The following is a 13,865-nucleotide window of genomic DNA, read 5'->3' as shown; positions in this document are numbered from 1 at the left end:
TATATATATATACATGTATATATATATATATATATAATATAAAATTTATATATTATTTATATTTAACAAATTTGAAGAATTGTCTATTGATTTTGAAAGGTTTCGATTTTTTCTACAGTATTAATTTTAAAAGTTAAATAATTGTACTTCAATGACGTTTTTAGATTAATTTGAACTTACAGGAAATGCATATTGACGAAACGTCACAAATATATATATAAATGAAAAGATTCGTTCTGACATATCGTGCACATCGACATTTTTTTTTTTTCGAGAAAAATTAAAGAAGAAACATTTAAACCAAATTTAATAAACATGTATATATATATATATATATGTTTATTAAATTTGGTTTAAATGTTTCTTCTTTAATTTTTCTATAAACATGTATATATATATATGTTTATTAAATTTGGTTTAAATGTTTCTTCTTTAATTTTTCTCGAAAAAAGAAAAATGTCGATGTGCACGATATGTCAGAACAAATCTTTTCATTTTGTTCTTGAATTTGAGAGAATTTGAGAATTTGAGTTCTTAAGAGAGCCCGTTTTTTTTTGTATTTTTATTAATACAAATAATTCATAATTTTCGTGCGCTGCTGTATTTCCAAATCTTATTTCCATTTGTTATAATATTATTAGCTATAGATTTGGGAAAAGTAGCTATTAGCTTTGAAAACTAACTAAGAAAGGTATTTTCTAAATCGTTTCGAATATCTTTTAAGATAGATTTAAGATGTTTTTAGGCTTGCTGAGCCTTGGTGATCTACACCATTGAGCCACGCATCATTCACAATAGCTCGCTTTGCTCATAAATGATAAAAAATGAATCTGCCCGAACTATGATTACTAATATAATAGTAAAATTTTTTTGTATGTTTTAAGGTGTAAAATGTGGCTGCAAATTGTTTGACAGGATTTCAAATTCACCTTATATATAATGATTTTCAAATACACATTTACTCATTTACATTTATTCATTCATTTATATATAAATGATACTGTATCTATAAAGATATCATTGTTTAACTTTCGAGACAACATATTTGAAGTCACAGTCCCATACATGGTTCATAGAATGATGCATGGTTCATAGAAAATACCTTTCAATTTTTTAAATACATTGTCTAGACAAAATTATCTTCATTATTCTTCTGCTTTTTTGCATTTATTTAAAAATATAAAAGGAATATATGACTCTTCTATTATTTAAATATTATTTAATAGAATGTATATTCCATTCCGTTCTAATATTTCAAAAGTGACACTTGAACAGAACAAACAGCAGCAGACATTTTGCATGTATTAAATTGTGATCCAAAAGTTTTTTCAGATTTTCATAACGGACTGCTTTATTAGCAAATTGCACTCTATGTAGACATTATTCGATAAGATAACACACTATACCGTTTGACAGCTGGCAGCTTTCTGTGTAGTTAAAAATGCAAGGATAAATACTGTGTTTAGTATTTTCGATAAATTAAAACAAATGATCCATCAGAAACTAAAATCACCTAATAGGAAAGATATTTTGTTCAGGATAACTCCAGGCTACACGTTTTGCTGACTATAAAAAAAATATCGGAACTAGGCCGGAAAGCCTATAGCTGCCAGACAACAGACCAAGCTCGTAGGCGGAATATTCTGCTTGGCACATATATGCAATTCTCGATTATGTATACGAGAGTAGTTCGAAAAGTTCTCGGCCTGACACAGAGATTACGTTAAAAGTATCAAACCGTTGTAATTTTTTGCAAGTTTTGCAAAAGCCCTCCTGCAGAGGGCTACTGTCAACATTTCAGACAGATGCGTTCATTAGTTTCTTTATTTTGATCGTGTAAAGCAATCAACTTTTCTTTAAAAATAGATAAAGTCGAATATCGCGCAGTGATAAAATACTTCTAAAAGGTTTAACGCCAACCGAAATAACAAACGAGATTCAACTTTGGGAGAATCTTCACCATCATTTTCAACTGTTAAGAAATGAGCTGCTGAATTTAAACGTGGTCGTACGTCCATAAATAATGATGAACGTTCAGATCGCCCAAAAACCGCTCCGACTGACGAAATCATAGAAAAAATCCATAATGCCGTGTTGAATGATCGACGAGCAAAAGTGCGTGAGCTTGCTAACATTGCAAACATTTCAAATGATCGCGTTCACGACATTAAGCATTTGCATATGAAAAAGCTTTCAGCGCGTGCTGCGTTTGCTAACAGTCGATTAAAAACGCATTCAAATGTACGTTTCTAAGGAGTGTTTCGACATGTTTAAACGCAATCCAACCGATTTTTTGGGGCGCTTTATCACTGTTTATAAAACATGGATTCACCATTACACGCCAGAAACTAAACAACAATCGAAGCAATGGGTAGAAGAGGACGGAAGTGCTCTAAAGAAGGCGAAAACAGTTCCATCAGCCGAAAAGGTGATGGCAACTGTTTTCTGGGATTTTCATGGTATTGTGCTCATCGACTACCTAGAAAAAAGGAAACCATCAACGGAGAATATTATGCAGCATTATTGGATCAATTGAACGATGCTATTAAGGCCAAATCCTCATTTGGCAAAAACAGTGCTTTTCCATCATGACAATGCACCCGCTTCTTCGATTGCAGTCGCAAAATTGTATGAATTATGCTTCGAATTGGTTCCGCACGCGCCGTATTCACCAGATTTAGCATGTCAACGTTAAACCTTTTAAAGCAAAGTATTTTATTACTGCGCGATATTCGACTTTATCCATTTTTAAAGAAAACCTAAATTCCGCAGTGACTTTTTTCTCTTTCTAAACATGAAGAAATGGCTCGCTGGAAAAAGATTTGGCTCACACACAAATATCGAAGTAATCGATGAAACTAACGCTTATTTTGAAGGTTTAGAGAAATCATTTTATACAGACGGTATAAAAAAGTTAGAATATCGTTGGAATAAGTGTATTGAGTTGAAAGGAGACTATGTTGAAAAATTAAAAAAAATTTTGCCAAAAATCATGTGTTTGGCAAAATTTTAAAAAATTTTTTAACATAGTCTCCTTTCAACTCAATACACTTATTCCAACGATATTCTAACTTTTTTATACCGTCTGTATAAAATGATTTCTTAATAACTTAATAACTCTGTGTCAGGCCGAGAACTTTTCGAACTACCTTCGTATGTGAGTTCTGCCGTATGACAACTCTGCTGGAAAGTCCTGTCACGTTCACCATATTCACCTGACATTGCTCTCCACCTGAGAAGTTCTGGAGAGATGAAATTCTCCGACTGTCTTAAAGGTGGCAAGAAGTACCATAAAAAATGGCACGTATACAATAATAATCTAATTTTGAAAATTTTGCCTCTCATTTTTATCGAAAAATCTGAAGAAACTTTCTGATCAACCCAATAAAATATCGATTGTTTTAGACTACGCTATATCGAAATTTAATTGTAAAACTTTGAAATCATGTTATTACTCGATCACATTTCTGGTATATAAACATTATGCCAGTACATTATTTATATTTATAAAATGTATGTAAATGTATACAATATAAATATAAATATTGTAATGGTGTCAAAAATCCAAAATTACTAAAATATCAGTTCTGCATATGTTTGTTGCATTAGTAATTATTTATTCTCTATCTTATAAACAAAAAGAAAATCGACTAAGACTTTGTAAGGACTTCGTCGATAAGTTCTTCAAATGTACGAAATGTACGAGTTTAAGAAAAAAGAGACAACAGGAATAATTACATTTGCACAAATACTCAACAATTAAAATATTATGTGCAACATAACTATTGCTATTGCTTTTAAATTTTCTATTTCTTGGTAATTCTTTCTTGTGATTTTAATTTGTCATAACAATTTATCATTAATTAGTGATTTAAATAAATTAATTTTTTCTTAACACACCATAATCAATTGTTAAGCTATTTTTGAAACTCGAAAGACTGAAGAATTATAACATGTACTCTCACTAAATTCTGGTCATTATAAATTATTTTTAGGAAATATGCTTTTACGCTAACATATTTTAAGAAATTCGAAAATACTTAATTTATAAAGATTCATAGATTAGTAGAATTTTTATAAATTAAACGACATTATACTGACAAAAAGGAATAGATTTTTTCAAGAGCATAGCAAAACATCGTTCGTAATATACACGTTATAACGGCGTTAATAGCCTTTACGAAATAGACAATTTTACGCGCTTGAATAAAAACGCAAGGCCTTTTTAGGACTTAATTTCCTGAAGATCTAATCAAACTTAATATGCTGTATAAAAATATAGATCGAATAAGTCGTCGGTCGAAATAACATTATAAATCAAAATCGAATTCCTTATAGAGTAAAAGAAGAACATTTTCATCAAAATAAATAAAATTCTCAAGCTTTTGAACCTTTTTAAATTCAGCTATATGGAATTTCTTGTAGCACACTAATATTTTCCATATTAATTTGAAAGAAACTTTATAATGTTGTTCCGAACGACGCTACACACATGCAGATGTACAAGATATACAAGTCACGCTCGTGCCTCAATTTATTAATCCTTAAGTAATGCTTAAGCAGTACGAGTCATAATCCCATCTGTTCATTTATAAATCAACAATCTCTCACATGCGCTTCTCGTGAATATAACGGCATATTTGTAGTATTATCGCGAGAAAAAGCGAAATTTTAGAGAGAGAGAGAGAGAGAGAGAGAGAGAGAGAGAGAGAGAGAGAAAGAGAGAGAAGTGGAACATTTTGTACATAAAAAAGCAAAAACTATTACAGCGACGTAAATGCGCAGTAACCGGATGTAAGATTGTATATCTTTTTTCTGAAAAGAAAATACAATCAAAATGTAAAAGTTAATTGTAAAATAGTTGCGATTTAAAAAACGATTTTTATTATATGTGATATTCTGTAAATTAATGAGCATCTACAAATCTAGCTAAGCCAGTGTAAGATTATTGTGGTAATTACTAGTTTCATTGTGTAAATGCTTATTATGTTTAACTGAAAAAAAAAACAGTGATTATGGAGATGTACGTATCAAAAAAAGTGATCAGTGATAAATCATCAGTCGGACACACATTTGTTTTGCAGAAGATTTTGATGTTAATAAAGTCAGCTTGAAGGAAAATATATTGATAGAATAATATACCAACACACTTTTATTTTCAAATAATCCTACATACACACCATACTATTTTTTAAGAACCTAATGATTGATATTTTTACAGCGATTATGTCAAAATCACTTGTATATTGTTATCGATGTATTGCATTTATATGGAACTATCGCGATATCTGAAAAATCAGTTTTGTAAGTGAAAAAGACGTTTCATTAAACTGCACGGAATATTATTATGCAGCGCATACTTAAATAATAAATTCTCTCAATAATAAGTAGTAATTTTTCCTCGATTTAAATACGATACAAATAATGGCAAGCAGAGAACTCGCGTCCGGGCTCCGAGATTCCTAGGCGAGATTATCAAAATCGTTTCTTCGGTGAATTATAAGATATCGTATGGTGGACGCAAGGTTCTTATTAAACTGGCCCCGAACTTAAGCAGTGTCTCGTGGGGCGTATTGAACGGATAAAAAAAAGTAGGCACGAACGGGGACATATATACGGGAAAGGTTCGGCTGGCATGGCGCCACGATGCGTCTAGGCACCTACGCGAGAGAAGGAGAGGGAAAAGATGAGATGGTGGAGATAGCATCGGCATCGGGACGACCGCCGCGTTTTATTGCTCGATAAGCAGATGAATTCGTCAGATAATTTCCAGGTCCGATGCAGATGATTTTATTAGCTGAACCGTATGAGACCCCGGAATTCCTCGGGGTTGAGAATTGAGATGACACGGGCTCCGGGAGAAGATTACCAACGATAACGCGGTACCGAGGGAGGTCAGGCCAGGTGTGTCCTCGCGTGAATTTGTATGATCGATGATTTTCGGATATGCTAATCTCCGCGCGCGTTGCGCGTTATGGCAATGCCTCGTCCTCTCATTCACCGAGCGCGGCGTACAACGCCGCGTCCGAACGCGATTGACAAGCGTTCCCGGCGCGGATAAAGATACGCTATCAAAGCGAACGACAGGACAAAGGAGACGAAGGCGACGAAGCAAGAGGGTGAATGCAAAAATATAATTCCATCGTCAGGTACATGCTTTTGTCTTGTTTGCCTCGTCCCGCCTCCGCCTTTTTTCCCCTCATAAAGGCGAGATTCGTATTAAAGGCACGGCACATAATTAATGTCCGACGGTCACGAAAGACGCGGAGCGCGAGCCGACGCCGGCATACACATTCTGACTATAAAGAAACACGCATTCCTGTCGTACGTATATACATACATACGTGCGTATACGCGTCGCGTGCCGCGACATACCGCGCGACTTGCGCACGTGCAGCGCGAAAAGCGCGTCAATTAAATTCGTAAATTAATAATCGAAGCGTTATGCGCGACGCGTTCTTGCCGCAGTGTTCTTTACCTCTCTCATTCGCGACACAAAACATGTTTTTTTTTTTCTTCTACAGCCTTTGTGAACTTTTCTGATAGTTTATAAATTATAATATGTACAGATATTTTTATATAAAATAAAATGCGAATGCGCGCTAGTCACACAGAACTAGGTTCACATTTAAAGGCGCGAAAATCGAATAAGAAGGAAAGAGTCGCAGCTCGTGGACACCACCACCGACGTACTTCCACAGAAGCGGTGTAAAACGATGTAAGAGGATTAAAAGGCTCGGACCGATTGGCTCCCATTACCGGTCCTGTCCGGGTTGTAAATCCTACATAAAGCCATTGATAAATTACGCGCAACATCGCGCGGGCGCGCGACTCGCCTTAACGATCGTTTCGCGAGTCTGCCTGCTTACGGAAAGTTTAACAACAAACTGAGCTTTGCATCCAAGCTGCAACGGTAATTGAACCTCGCGATTGAAGTTCCACGTAACTGATCGAGCAATTAATCAGAACTTCTAATGGCGATCGCAGCCGATTGATGTGAGGTGCGAGTTTTGGTTGATTTAGAAAAGAATTTGCGCGGTGTTCAAATATCCGCTCATGGTTTTTGCCACTTTCCATGACATCAAAAATTGCTAATTTTCACGTGTCAACAGTCCGAATGCATTAATCATTGAAGAAAACGTTTGTAAAACGATATAAATTATATGACAAGTTTAAAGCTCCCTCTAAAATAATTCTCGTTCTCGTAATGTTTAACGGACAAACCTGCACTACAGTTCCATAATAGTTTGTGTGAATCTTAATAAATTGTATGCCTAGTAGTAAGTACCAAGAGATAATTACCAGCATCTAATAAACATTAATTAGCAGCACTTCGTTATTAATCTAAGTTTTCATCCGGTTTGTCCGACGCACAATGATTTATTAACGCGTCATGTCTATTAATAAGCCCTCTGACATCGTATGCGCGCATATGTACAATAGACTTCTTGTTAATTATTAATTGGATAGTGTTCATGTAAGAGGAATTAGATGTCTTTACGACAAACCGGACTTTTGCAATTTCTTTTCAAACAAAGGAATTTAAAGGTGTTTTGTACTATAAGAATAATTTACGATGTAGTAAACATTAAACTACTCAACAAATCAATCATTAAGCATATTTAATTAGCAATATTTATATTACCACGTCACTCTAAATAATCCTCATTCAAATAGTTTGATGATTTTTTAATTTTATCGCGCGTACTCGTGCAAAGTGGCTTAGAAATACTTGTGAAAAACTGATAGCGTCAAGTAACCTCGCCATATTTCGCGTGAAAATTTCCGTACTATCACCATCCACGAGAGAGACGCAACGTTCGCTGTCAACGGGTTAAAGGTTGCTCCGCTATGAAGTAGTGGAAGTATGTCGTGTGTTCCGGAGCCCCGGATCGTTCGTCCCGCGCGCCTCCGTTCAATGAATAATGCTCGCCGATGCTCGGTGCTAGCATCCGTATGTGTGAGGTACACTAGATATCATAAATGCCTTAACATTTATTTTATTTAAAATTATTTTTTAAAAACGCATGATAATCACGCATTAATTATAGCAGACGCGGAGCAATAATTAATAGCTAAATTAATATCATATCTTAAACATTAAATTAAAAATAAATAGTCTAAATACGTTATTCTTTGTGCCAAATAAATTTACAAAGAGAAATAATTTTTTATCTTCAGCTGGAATAATTTGTATTAAAAGCAGTAAGCGTAACGGAAACAAAAAGGCCTATATGATGATGTTACTCATTTTCCTTCATGCTACAGAAATCGCAGTGATATGTATCTAGACACGATGCGCTGGTTCAAAAAGCGACCATCTAGTAAATGTTGAGGCATATATGATGCCTAGTGTACGAACGCGACAGCTACGTGGGCGTGTACGTGTGCCGGTATGATCTACGGGGGTTATTACAACGGCAACGAGGCACGACGCGAGTGCTCACCGAGAATACCATCGAGCCTCCTCTACTCTTTGGCCCCTGCCACGATATAACATCCCAGCCCCACCGCCGTCGTGCCGGAGTCCTTACCGAGTAAATACAAGTCGCGGCCGACTGCTGCATTCCGGCCGTAACGGGGCGTCGCGAGATCGCAGATCTTTTTGCCTTTCTTCTGGGCGAACGGCCGATATATATCGCCGAGATATCGAAGCGCGAAACGCTGATAAGCGAGGGATTGGGAATAGATGTTTAAACAATAAACGCGTGAATGGCGGTAAACACGCGACACTAAAATTGACAGTTGCGAGGTTAATAGATAATTCACAAAAGATGTTAATTATTAACCAGATATTCGGCGATAGGATACAGAATTGCGACGCGGCGCGTCGTGAATCGCCGCTCATCACCGATAATTGAAGTTGCGCAAACCCGCTGAGAATACTTTTCGTTATCCGTGAGCGTGAAGTATTATCGCGAAGGAGGATAAATGGCGAGAGCGCGCGAGTGGAAGAGGCGCGAAAGAGGAGGGCCAAGCGAGCGTTTACCCGTCCGCTCCGATCCGGTGAATGAGAGACGGCGGGGCGGAGACGAAGGGGGTGAGGAAAGAAAGAGAGCGAGAGAGAGAGAGAGAGAGAGAGGAGGGAGAGAGAGAGAAGGCGAAACGAGAATCGAATGAGAACGAGAGCCGGAGAGCGCAATTTGTAGTCGCTCTCATTTGTCACCGCGTCCCCCTCTGCACCCCCTTCGCCCTTAGTCATCTACCATCTTGCTCAGCTCCTCCGATTCCACTCCTCCCTTCTTCCACACGTTATATCCACTACTTCCACTGTTACCACCACTAGGTAGGTAGGTGACTCCCTCGTCCTTCGGTTTTACCTTCTCCACCCTCTCTGTGTCGCTTGCACGCTCCTTCTATCGTTTCTCTCGCCCTCAGCCCTGGATTCTCGTTGGGCGATTCTCACCGGATAACAGACTGATAAAGGATATGAAAGTCCATCATGATACGCGAATAGACCGTTAAGCATCAATGACGTCGTGTACGTTGATTCAATTGTGATATTATATCAAAATTTGTAGCAAAGTTAAACGTTAAATAAATCAGCGCGTAAAATCAAATTTCTACTTTAATATAAAATTATATTTTGAAGGAAATTTGTACTGTGTTGAAATTTTGATATCTTGCAGAGATCTACAACAATCAATATTTTGCGAGGGAAAGAGAATTTTATTTAATTTATTGCAAGGTGTTTATTTCTGTAAGAACGAAAAGCAAAATAATTTTGATTCAACCATTCGAATATGATAAACACAATGAATGATCTATCACGATTGTAATAACTTCATAAAACGCTCTCCGGTCTCGTTCGATGCACTAGAATCGAGAACCTAGCTGGATTCGGTGAACGGCGCATTTTCGGTATATTAACACGTAACACATCAAGAGGCCGTCACACGAGCACACCTGCGACGGAGGCAAGGCGCGCGCACATGCTTGTATCCTTATTTATGTCCTATAAAAGCCGTGCTTTTTTTCGAGTCGCGCGAGTCGAAGTGGAAACCGAAACGCGCGACCCATTCACGTGGCCTGGTTATAAACGTCCGCGTAAATTCGAGGCTGGTTGGAGATCATAAAGTAGTATGATACGGCCGATACGGGGCCAGTGGCATGGCACAGAAAATCATAAAGTCGATCCGTGTGTCCCGCGGAAGGGAAGGGACTCTTGCCTATTAAGTCGATTGCTTGCTGACTTTTGAATTTATTCATCTTTTCGTCTGTTCCTCCGTTCACTACGGATTTACTTTTCAAACATCTCGCTTATGACGCGTTAATTATGACACATGCAAAATCGTGTATTTATATTACTGTATAATCCGAATATATTTTAAGCAATTTTCAATGTCTAATCAAGATTTTTTTTCCTCTGATTCTTTAATTATTTTATTAGATGTTTAGCTATTCATACTAAAGGCATGTATGTGTTTGTACGCTTAATTATTTTTAATAAATCATACCAATTTTATAAACGTTTAGAAACGTAATATTCAATTTTAATTTCTTTAAGAAGTACAACTGGTATAAAATATATCATTAAATGTGATCAATTAGAAGGAAAAAAAGTAAACTCGAAAAAGTTAGCGTATTTTTCTTCTCCACACTCTTCTCCATTTTTTGCATTATTAATTCCGCAAAAACGTATACATTTTTTGAAGTCCGAATTTATGTATTTTTGAAAAGGTATTGTGTGCAGGATTTGTATCTTGATAGATTTTTGTGTCGGTCAGTTCAGTATATCATCGAAATATCCGAATTCACCTCAAACACGAATCTTTCTGTCAGCAATATATTCTAGCGCATAAAAACAAAAACAAAAAATCTTGCTGACCTATTGATAGTGAAAAGCGAGTGACTAGTTTTAGACATCTCGATCGACCTGTCCAGCACAACTACACACAAAAACCGTACTGACGTATCAATGTGTGGCTGCCACAACAGGACGTCCGCTCTTATTATTATAAATTATTTATTTGCATTTCCAAATGATCCTTGAAGAATCACGGTATTATGCTAATGCGGAGATTAACATATAGGGAGGCCTGGCGCGATATTTCAACTCGCCTCACCATTTAGACTGTGGGAGTCTAGCCACGGTATTTGATCTCCACACGACTCGAAAGAAAGGCGCGGGCCGGGGATATTTTATCATTTCTCCAGTTATAAAAAGGCATCCACGAGAGGCTAAGGAATTCCTGCGGATGGAGGGAGAACAATACTCTCACGCTGAAATGTTTGGCCGTTAATCGTTTTTTGTATAGCGAAATAGTTGCGAGACGTTTCTCACTTTGGCGCGGACATGTCTAATTAAAATAGAAACGAATACGTCCTCCGTTTTTGGAGACTGTTTCTGCACGAACAAATGTGCAACCTTTCTCACCTAACTCGAAAAGATTGTCACATCTTTATTTTTTATTTACAGTGACTTACCATCAGCCAGTAAGCGTGAATCTCAGCGCAGTCTCAGCGCAGATATTTCGCGCGTAACCCAAGGACACAGTATCACGAACCTGTAAAAAAGATTAATATCGCATTATTAAGATGGAATCAGAGATCAGCGCTAATGACGTGCAAGAATGATCATACTTATTAGGGGACAATAAAAGTCCGGCTCTCCTTTATCTAAAAGTCGATAAGCGGTGAAGATTCTAACCTTTCGCTAATTTATTGCAACGTAGGCCGGCGGGCAGGAATTTTCGCGCAGCCTTCGCGAGGGCTGTCCGCCCGGAGCGCTCATAAATGACTTAACCAAACGTAATTAACGATGGCCTATCATTATGTAGTAGCGGGACCACACCCTCGTCACATTATATGTTTATAAATCAGCCCGGAACGGCGACTAAAAACACGACGAAAATCGAGTGTCCGGAGGCGCCTCCTCACCACCGACCGTCCCACAGAGGAGCAGGTAGAGGAATTCTTATGCTAATGATTTTATGATCGTGGAAATGAATGCTCGTCATATTTTTTTAATCGCCTGGGTTTCCACGTACGCGAGCCCACGGACGCCGGGCAGAAACCGGGACTCGGAAATCGTTCCTTGTCTCCCACTGCCTACTTTATGTCCACTCGTTTTTTATCCCCGTTGTTACAGTCTTACGGCTGTGCCCGTCTTATATGCGCTGTCATAATCATAAAGTAACTCTGTAAAGGACGACTTTCAACGTTTCCGAAGATTAAACAAAAATGTTGGCCCGGACAAACTTAAACTCAATAATTGAATGCCGAATACGTTAAACGAGGGCATTAAGCGAGCGTCGCTTAGCATGAATGCAAATAAGCAGTGTACATGCATGGCGATTGAATCGTGAAATATGAATAGTTAAAATAGAAGTGGTAAGCGTAATGGATCACCATTTAAAATTTAATCCTTTGTGCTTGCTCCGTTTAAGTATAAAAAAAATATTGCGAGATTAAATTAATTTATATTTTACTTCAACTATAATTTATTATAAGAGACTCAATTCATCGAGCACGAAATTAAGAAATTGATATCAAATTTTTGCATTGTAAAAATCAACTGTAAATTTTTCCGAAAATTATATCGGTAATTTTATGACTCTTTATTTTATAATAAATTCTACTTTGACTTCATCGATGTCATTGACCATTCTTAAAAGTTTATTAAAGTAAAATCGTGCTGAATAAAATGTCAAAATTAGCGCAACGAATCGTACGGTGAAATAAGTATATTATGAGGTAACAATTACGTTGTGCCGGCGCGAACCGCGTATGTAAATGCCGGATCGCCGTAGACAGTGCGTACAAAGGCGCTCTAAAGTAGCAACTCACACACTCGCGCATTCCGAGCAGGTGTACTAACAGCTGAGTCCAACCACCCACACATCCACACACACACACACACCTAGGCCAACCTGACACCTTGATGGATACTATCGTGTCCCTCTCTTGCGTTGCATTGCATTGCATTGCGCAAGGTGCGTCTGTTACGATTGCCCTCTCTAGCGAAACTCACGATGCAACTCAAGAGTGCATAAAAGCGCGTTGCATAAAACGAGTGATGTAACAATAGCAAGATGCGCGGAGTATCGATCAATTAGAATACCGCGATTCACCTTACGTGAGTCTGAAATAATTGAGAAATATGAATATATAATATTTGTAACATTCTACGTACAATTAATTGAGAGAATCGGCTTTAACAACGATTCTTTAACAATAGTTGCGAAAATTAATTCCTTTAAACATTAATTAATATTATTCACTGTTTAACCAATTTTCTGCATCAACAGAAATAATTAATAGCATATTTTAAAACATCGAATTTCTGAAACAGGTTTGATACGAATGCTCTATACGAATATATTATTTCGTTCAAAAATAAAAGTGATGACCCACGTTAATATAAGCGGCGGAAAAAAATGATTTCACATATACAATATTTTTCCAACCTCGCACTTAAAAAGCAGTGACGAAACCGCGTCGTTATTCAAAGATAGTAGCGGCCGTTACGTGCCTGAAATACGACTTCCTTCCGTCGTTCGAGCGAGGAACCGACTTCAGCGCGACGACGAGTGTTCCTCAGGTATCGCCGAAACCACGGATTATTCTTCCGGATTGCGCCGTGGCTTTCTGGATGCATTCGCGGACTGACATAACGGATGTCGGGCCGATAACAAAACAAAATTCCCGAGCAGGTGGCCGACTCGCGGGGCCAACAGGTTAAGCGCGCAGAACGCGCTTCTCGAGTGACCGTATTGCACATGCTCACCGCCGGACATTTTTACGTGCTATATGGGTCAAAATTAGCATTTCCCGCAGTTAATTGCGAACGAGCGGCTTCCCGGCGATCGCTTCTCTACTCTCGAGTTGCAGCGGCGCGTGTCAGTTCCGACGCACCTTGGTTA

General features: G+C 37.6%; 1 long non-coding RNA gene across 1 annotated transcript in view; it reads right to left on the bottom strand.

Moving 5' to 3' along the window:
* Positions 1-13,865, bottom strand: part of LOC105674092 (uncharacterized) — a 90,755-nt gene that overhangs the window by 43,009 nt on the left and 33,881 nt on the right. The window contains exon 4 of the long non-coding RNA XR_010890474.1: positions 11,428-11,507. This is a non-coding gene — a long non-coding RNA (uncharacterized lncRNA). The remainder of the gene's footprint in view (positions 1-11,427; positions 11,508-13,865) is intronic.

The sequence above is a fragment of the Linepithema humile genome, chromosome 5, assembly GCF_040581485.1.
Source record: "Linepithema humile isolate Giens D197 chromosome 5, Lhum_UNIL_v1.0, whole genome shotgun sequence".
Classification (NCBI taxonomy): Eukaryota; Metazoa; Arthropoda; class Insecta; order Hymenoptera; family Formicidae; genus Linepithema; species Linepithema humile.
This window is presented reverse-complemented; position numbering and strand designations above follow the sequence as displayed.